Source organism: Helianthus annuus, chromosome 16 (assembly GCF_002127325.2).
Source record: "Helianthus annuus cultivar XRQ/B chromosome 16, HanXRQr2.0-SUNRISE, whole genome shotgun sequence".
Taxonomy (NCBI): domain Eukaryota; kingdom Viridiplantae; phylum Streptophyta; class Magnoliopsida; order Asterales; family Asteraceae; genus Helianthus; species Helianthus annuus.
Window position 1 is genome coordinate 189,658,824 of NC_035448.2, and position 9,487 is coordinate 189,668,310.

Here is a 9,487-nt window from a genome sequence, read left to right on the forward strand (position 1 = left end):
CAACGATTCCTGGGTTCGAAACCGACGAAGACGACGAAGAATGATTGTTTTTTATTTTAATAATTATTATGTTTGTTTTTGTATTTAAAAAAAATATGTTTTTTTATGTTTTTAATTAATTTAAATATATATTAAAAAAATGATGATGTGGCTAGGCCACGCCGGCCCAACCCACGCCCAACCCAAGCCCCACCATACCCCATTAAAACTTGGGTTTAGGTTAACATCCACGTGTCAGCAATTGCCCTAATCCACGCCCAACCCAAGCCCTACCATACCCCGCAGTCTAAATGAGTTGTAACAAAGAGAGAGGAGAAAGCATGATCATTTAGATGCGATTGTTCACATTATTTACACCCGTCATGAACATTAAGATCATATGAACACTCAAAATATAAGTTGATGGGATCCAAGGTGCAAAGCTTACATGTCACATACAAGACATTTAGCTAATGTAATTGTAAATAATTATCCATTCTCTTTCACTTAGGAAATTGCATACGAATGTGCTCACATAGATTTCACATATAAAATGGACACAACATCCCATTACAATTACAAGGACGATGAATAGTAATTTTATTTTTATAATAATATATATCTTTTTATTATTTTTTATTTAATATATTATAATAGTTTATTATTATACTAGGTTAGAACCCCGTGTATTACACTGACTGAATAAATGCAATTTTATATACCAAATAATAAAAAATATATCTTTAAAAATCTCGTTTATTACACAGGTTGAATAAATGCAATTTTATAGACCAAATAATAAAACAATATATTTAAAAATCTCGTTTATTACATTGGTTGAATAAATGTAATTTTATATATTAAATAATAAAAAAGTTATATCTTTAAGAACCCCGTGTACTGTACGGGTTGAGTAAATTTAATTTTATATATTAAATAATAAAAAAGTTACATTTTTAAGAACCTTGTCAAGCTGAGGAGCGAGACTAAGTTCGACCGTTAGGGAGGCTGTGTTATACGGGTTGAACACATGTAATTTTATATACCAAACAATAAAAAGTTATATGTTTATAAATCCTATGTATTATTTGTATTGAATAAATCTAATTTTATATACTACATAATAAAAAAAAGCTATATTTTTAAAAGCCCGAGTATTACACGAGTTGCATAAATGTAATTTCGTATAGTTAAAAAAATGTTATATCTTTAAAAACCTCGTTTATTACACGGGTTGAATGAATCTAATAAAAATTTATATCTTAAAAAAAACTAACAGATATACTCATATACGATGGATTGGGTGATTGCGGTGATTGTTATTATAAATGTCACGTAAACATAGTGATTATCGTATTTGCGTTGAGAATTGAACACGAAAATATAAGTATAGAACCAATAAACACCTTTTAAACACTTTTGAAATAGGTTCTACCCTTAACTATTTTAGTTTAATAAAATAAATAAATCATTTAAATTAAGTGAGTTGGGGCTAAAGGACATAACTTGCAAGAGTTTGCAAACATCGAGTACGTTTTCTGTAATTATTAAAGACAAAGGACACAATTTGCAATAAGTGACATACATAAAGGACGATTTTTGTAATTTACTCTATTTTAAAATATTATATATATTATCTTCTATATGAATTGTTTAAATTTATATTAAATTTAATTGTATAATTATCTTTTAATTGATATTAATTATCTATAAAAATAGATGGCTTCAATGAATGACACGTGTTCAAAACTTGGTTTCTTTTTTTATAGTAGATAGATTTACTTTTAATAAAATATTTTTAATTTTTTTCTTTTTTTAAAACCATGTATTTCCTTTACCATTTTTTAATAATTCTTTTTTCTTGTTTTAGAACATATATTAATTTAATACTCCCTCCGTCCCATTAAAAGTGTCATATTTTGAGTTTTTAAAGTCTTTATTTGTAAACTTTGACCTTAAATAATTTTGTTTGTGTTAGATAATAGTTGATGAAAATTATATGATTTGAGTGTGTTTTACAAGTGTTTTTATTGGGTTAATTTTCATCAAGTTTTATATAACACAAAAAATATATAATTAAAGTCAAAGTTTATAAATAAAGACTTTGAAAATTCAAAATAAGACACATATAATGGGACGGAGGTAGTAGTTCTTTAATAATTTATATTTATAACTTTTTTTTCTAAAATTTAAGTACGTAGTTTTGTTTGATTTTTTTATTGTTGATAAGGACGATGAATAGTAACTTTATTTTTATAATAATATATAGCTTTTTTTATTTTTTATTTAATATATTATTATTCCATATATAACTTTGCAACTTTTTTGTGCATCATCACTTGTACATTGTGTTTTGGATGTTTTTCAAAAAAAAAAAGTTTATTTTTTATTTTTAACGCAAACGTTTTTACCTTTTACAATTTTAACCCTACATAATTTTTTTTATCTTTAACCCAAAACTTTTCATAATTTACAATTTAACTTAACAACTTTTGTTACTTATACTTTTCATCTATCGCAAATTTTCGTTTTACGTATAGTTCTGAATTTTTCGAGTTAATACGACGCAACGTGCATGTGTGGTTCAACGTTTTTACCTCTATTTTTCCATGTTTGACAGGTTCGTCACAACACACATATCCTAGGTCGAGTCAGTGTTGGTGGTCGACGACGGTTGTGTGACATTAGTACTATTTGACACCGTTTTACGCCCCGCCGCAATGCGGGGTGTGCTTTGGGGGGTTTTCTAAGAAAAAATGGTTATGCATATGGTTGTCATAACGTTGACTTTGGGGGGTTTTTCAAAAAAAAATTGATTTTTTTTTATTTTTCATCCAAAAGTATTTCATAAATTACTTTTAACTCAAAACTATTTTTTTTACTTTTAACCCAAAACTTTTTGTCTTTTGCAATCTATCCTCATAACTTTTTTTACTTTCAACTTTGGTCCTTTATAGTTTTCATTTTCCGCAAATTTTTCGCTTTATGCTTGGTTCTAAATTTTGTGACTTAACACATTGCAACGTGCGTCTTTGGTTTAACGTTTTTACGTTTCGTTCTAAATTTTGCGAGTTAGCACGACACAACGTGCGTGTGTGGGTAAACGTTTTTACATCGTCTATTTTTCCCCGTTTGACAGGTTTAACATAACGTGCGGGGTCCTAGAATGACTTAGTTATAACTAAAGAATCCCCGCCGCATTGCGGCGGGTCGCAATCCTAGTTACACTATAAAGAAGCAATTTTTTTGTGCATTAGGAGTTGTACCCCAAGCTTGGGGAGTTTTTCAAAAAAAAAAAAAAAACTTGATTTTTCACTTTTAACCCAAACATTTCATATTTTGTATTTTAACCCCTTTTAATTTTTTTTTTTTTACTTTTAACCCAAAGTTTTCCATCTTTTATAATTTAACACAACACTTTATTGTTTACAACTTTGGTCCCCCATACTTTTTATCTTTCGTAAGTTTTTCGTTTTACGTTTCGCTCTAAATTTTGCGAGTTAACATGTCGTAGCGTGCATGTGAGGTTCAACGTTTTTTGCTCTATTTTCCATATTTGACAGACCCGTCGAACGGTCCATTTTTTCCCTTTTGAAAAGTTCACCGCAACGGGCGGTCCTGGATCGACTAAGTTATTATTTTCTACGTTTTACGTTTCTGGTTAATTTGCATTAGAATTTGTACCCCAAGGTTGGGGAGTTTTTCAAAAAAAAAAAAAAAAAAAAAACCTTGATTTTTCACTTTTAATCCAAACATTTCATATTTTGTATTTTAATCCCTTTTAATTTTTTTACATTTAACCCAAAATTTTCAATCTTTTATAATTTAAGACAACACTTTATTATTTACAACTTTGGTCCCCCATACTTTTTATCTTTCGCAAGTTGTTCGTTTAACGTTTCTTTCTAAATTTTGTGAGTCAACACGTCGTAGCGTGTATGTGAGGTTCAACGTTTTTTGCTCTATTTTTTCAGATTTGACAGACCCATTGTAACGCGTCCATTTTTTCCCTTTTGAAAAGTTCGCCGCAAAGGGCGGGTCCTAGATCGACTAAGTTATTATTTTCTACGTTTTACGTTTCAGGTTAATTTCTTCGCATTAACACACTGTAACGAGTGTGCGTGGTTCAACGATTTTAGTCTTCTTTTCGTTCAGTGTAATTTTTACCATTTTATCTATTTTATTTTTACGATGTTGAGAGTCGATGTCATTGTGGCGTTGGTGCTACCTGACACGGTTTTACGAACGTTTTTAACCTATTAAATTTTTTACTAATCTTTTGTTTCGGTTTACCCCTATACTTCCTTTACTTAAAAACTTTTTTTACGTGCATATTTTATGTACGGGTATGTATAAATATGATTTGTTCTACATTCCGACGTAAACTTTTTTATAGACGAGTCAGGTCAAATATAATACGCTTTCGTTTAAAGAAATCATTTTTACGTGCATATTTTTATGTACGTTTTGCTATAAATTCAAGTTGTTCTACGTTTCGACGTAAACTTTTCTAGGAAATGATTCAGGTCAAATATAATATGTTTTCGTGTTTATTTTATGTATGTTTCGTAAAGTTTGTTTCGAACTGATTGGAGTCAAATTATGGTTTCTTTTTCTCCCTTTTTTCAAAAGCTCTAATTAATCCCTTTCGATTACAGGTGTATATTTTCCTTCATACCCGTTACGTTTTCTATGTATGAGTTGGGTCACATATAATACGTTATGATTGTTTGATATGAATTTGATTTACTTTACGTTTGATCCAATCACAATGCTTATTCAGGTTATATTGAGTTCAACTGGATACGTCGAAATGTGTGTTTTCATTTGGTTAATGCATCATATAACGTTTGGACTAATTCATTCAATGTTTACGATATACCCGCGCGCAACGCGGGCGGGTCTTAACCTTGTTATAATAGTTTATTATTATATTTACTTTTAATAACATATTTTAATTTTTTTTTCCTTTTTAAAACCATGTATTTCCTTTACCATTTTTTAATAATTCTTTTTTTCTTTTCTTAGAACATATATTAATTTATCGATTAATTTGATACTTCTTTAATAATTTATGTTTATAACTTTTTTCTAAAAACTTAAGTAAGTAGTTCTGCTTGATTTTTTATCTGACATTCCGTTATAAGTTATGTTAAATATGAATTTGTACTTAAAATAAAGTATTTATTTTGTATCATAAAACGGTACGATGATAAACTAAACTTTTCTAATAGTTTGGCTTTCTAAACAAAATGTTTTATTTTAAATCATATTTGTTTTACATTATCATTTGCTCGGTTAGTCGAAAGAAATTAAAATTTTAGATTCTAAACAAATATTGTTGAGATGCACATTTGCATTAATTTATTAAAGCCACATAGATTAGAAGCCTATAAGAAAAAAAAAATAGTGCAAAACAATATGTGTACCACTATAGTAACTTTGTAAATTATATTATATTAGGTTAGTTCCCCGTGTATTACATGGGTTGAATAATTTAAACTATTTAATAAATATTTCTTGTAAATGCAAACCAAAGAGGGAGACATTTATATACCAAATTGAAATAAATAAGTTAAAATAAAGATGATGTATGTTAGTATTATAAAATTCGTTAGAGAAGCATGTAATTAAACTGTCGCTGAAAAGAATACAAAAAATAAATATATTATCTAATACGTCTTATTGTATTTACGTATTACATTACATATAAATCTAATGATAAATAAAAAGTTAGAATGGATGTAAATTACAAAGATGCTCAATGTTTCAAAAAAAAAAAAAAAAAAAAGATGTAACATGAATAATGACAATTTACGAATATTTTCATTAAATGTATTATTTGAAGATTTGAAAGTTGTTAGCGAGATTTCAGGATTATAATTATTATTATTATTTTTTTAATTTAGAATTAACTATTACCGAGATTTAAGGATTATTTTTTTATTTATGATTAACTATGAAACTAAAGAGATAAGTAAACCAATGTGTGACACGTGTCATTAATTGGAATCATCTAATTTTCTGTTTTCCGACCCTTTTTTATACTTATGTTATATTAATTAAATAATAAATTAATATTAAATCTTACCCTACTTTGAATTTGAAATGAAATCCTTCTATTTTTCGAATAAAATATTTTCTTCAAATTTAAAATTGTTAATTTAAGATAAGATCATTATCATTATCATACTCAGTACATCCCACCAATAGCAAAGCTAAGGTAGGGTCTCAGGAGGGTAGATATAGACAGCCTTACCTCTACCCCGTAGGAATAGAGAGGATGCTTCCAGTGAGACCCCCGGCTCGATTGTAGTTTTGTATCAAGCCTTGGACCTAAGACACATAACACTCAAACAATCGAGACATAAACTGACTGGTGCATGTACCGTCGTGTCCTTCAGCTATCAACGTCACCACATGATGCATGATTAACCATCTGTCGCTTTTAACGTTATTTTCACGAAATTAGTAAAATAACATTAAAGTTAGTACCATTTCACTTCCCCCCCCCCCCCCGAGCGTCCACATATATATACATTATATGTGCACACCGCAAGTGGGGCATTAATTTAAGATAATATGTTTTTAATTTTTCTTTAAGAAAATAGAAAATTAGATGACTCCAATGACACGTGTCACACATTATTTTACTTATATAATATAAATTTGGTATATAAAATTACATTTATTTAACCCTTATAATATATGGGGTTTCTTAAAGTTTTTCTTTTATTTAATATGTAAAATTATATAAAATAAAATAAAGTATTTCAAATAATGTCACATAGCACCTCCTCTTTCAATCTTACAATTTTAATTTATATAGTATTTTATTTTAATATTTTTTAATTATTAATACGTGTATCACTTATCAGTTAATCTATAATCGTATATTTCATTGCTTTTATATATTTATAAACGGATAAATAACAACAACAACGATAATAATAAATTGATATGTGAAAGGAAATCAGATTGCAAGGATTTTTTTTTTGAATATTAATAAGTGTATCACTTATAGTTAATCTATAATCATATATTTTATTTGATTCGCTTTTGTATGTTTTTAAACGGATAAATATATATAGTATTAAATTGATTAGTGAAGGGAGATTAAATTTCAGGATTATAAATATTATTATATATTTTTTGGAATTTAAGATTAATCATGAAACTAAAGGATTACATTTTAGGCGGGAAAATAGAATTTTAAATAGTCTTAATGATTGTCATGTGTCTCAAATTGGTTTACTTTATTATATGTATAGATTTCGAGATTTGTTGCATAAGGTTTTTTTTTTTCAAATTATATTTCTATATTATTCCTAAAACTTATATTGTTATTTCTTTTGTTGATGTATATCCTTTTTTATTTGTAAAAATCATCATCCTTAACAGTTTGAAAAAGGGGTGACATTCTAAATATTCATATATACATACACAATCTTTTCTATAATGTCCTTCATCTATTTAATATTAGTGTTTTTGAACAAGCTAATTTAATAATTAAATTGCTTTATTTTGTTTACCCGGGAAAACCCTATTTAATAAACCATATAAAAATAGGGAGTGTAACATACATAATTTCGAGTGTTTTGAGCCAAGGAAATGAAAAAAGCGCCAAAGTGTTTTTTTAATTCATGTGTTACATATGTGTAACAACAATCTAGGATAAACAAGGAGATTTGTTACGTATGTAACAGGTTGGTGTTTTCTTAATTTAAAATTTTTCACTCTACGTTTTTTTTCATATTTTTGGCTCAAAACTTCCCAATATATGTATTACATGCCCTAAAATTTTGAAAAATAAATATGTCTTTTTATATGATGTAACAAAGAGTTTTCCCGGGTTTCCTCAGGTGGGTTTTCTATTTACAATTTCCTTGTAAAAGATGCCGAAGATTATTTCTTGAAATTTTGTTTTAAGTCGAACGTAGGCAAGCGGGCACACCTTTTATTTTCAAACGCTAGCTTACTGTCACATATGCAACTAAATAAATGAAAATAACCAACATAAATATCTTGTACGTTCGCTTATTGAATGAACATAAACAAAAACACATGAAAAATGTAAATGAACATTCAAGAACTAAATGAACAAACAGGCATTTGTTCACATTCGTTCAATTAATTAATGTAACACCCTAGTTATTTTATATGTAAATACCACAATTAGATGTGTAGTTAAGACCACATATATTATATAAATGCGGGTTTATTTAAATACTTTTACAAATTATAATTTATTCTACATAACGTGATCGAAGTTCGTTGTTTAAAATTTACAACGTGGCGAAGTGCGGAAGCATGTAACTGTATCGTGTTCGGTTCTTCGTTGAGCTTGATCGTCTTCCGGCTTCCACAAAGTACCTACATTTCATAAAAACATGAAATGCTTTAGTCATACGGGATTTAAAACGTATCTAAACAAGTCCGGGAAACAAAACTGATCAAAAATACATTTTGTACCGTAAATTACGGTGGACACCGTAATTTACGGTAGTCCTTGTTTTGATTTGTTTCCATCGTAAATCAGGAGTGTTTCACCGTAAACCATTTCAGGTCCACCGTAAATTACGGTGGCACCGTAATTTACGGTGGCACCTGCATCCCACCTTTCCATTTTGCCGTAATATGACACGAAATCTTTCGTATCTTTCAAACCGCTTATCCGTTTGACCTACCGTTTCTTCCTACATGTTTGTAATTTAATTCTCCATTATATGGAGTTAAGATCTGACATCCGGATTAAATAAAATTGAGACTTTTAAGCCTTCGGCTTATTATCTCTTCAACAATTTTCGACCCGACTATGCGATTATCAAACAAACATGTTTGTTTGACCACCATTCATCATGAACCCTTAAATTCTAATATTGTCAATCATATTAAGTACTGAACACGGGTTTCTACACAATTATTTACCCGTTTTCGTTTAAAATCTTATTTTGACCCGTTAAGGGTATTTACGACCATCTTAGCACGGACGGTGCTCATTTCTCATGTACCTCATAGTTCCACCAATTTGTTATTAGCTAGTCTTCCACCACAACTATGAATGTGGTGGATTTAACGAAATGGACTATTTATTCCGAGTTTAATCCTACGGATGTGTTATTTTTGCGGCAACACACAATTTAAGCATTTAACTCTTGAAAGTTTATGTCTACAACTTTCATACGCGTCTAAAGGTTACAAGATCGTAAGATAAGTTCCTAAACAACCTTTATAAGTTGTTTGCTCAATTTACCCTTCAAGGGCATTTTAGTCGACATTAGCCCCTCATTTACTACGAGGGGCTTTCACTACCCATTTGACCAAGTTTGTATGTTAACTATAATCGTATGCATACGTACCTGGCTAGGGTCAACATATAGACCCAATTTATACCTTGCTTTTATCATCACACTTAGTGTGGACGAAATTAACTGAATCGCTAATCGCTCCTGTTAACACAAGACTTGACAATCGCATTAGTCGATATTGTCAAATAGTGTTATCACCA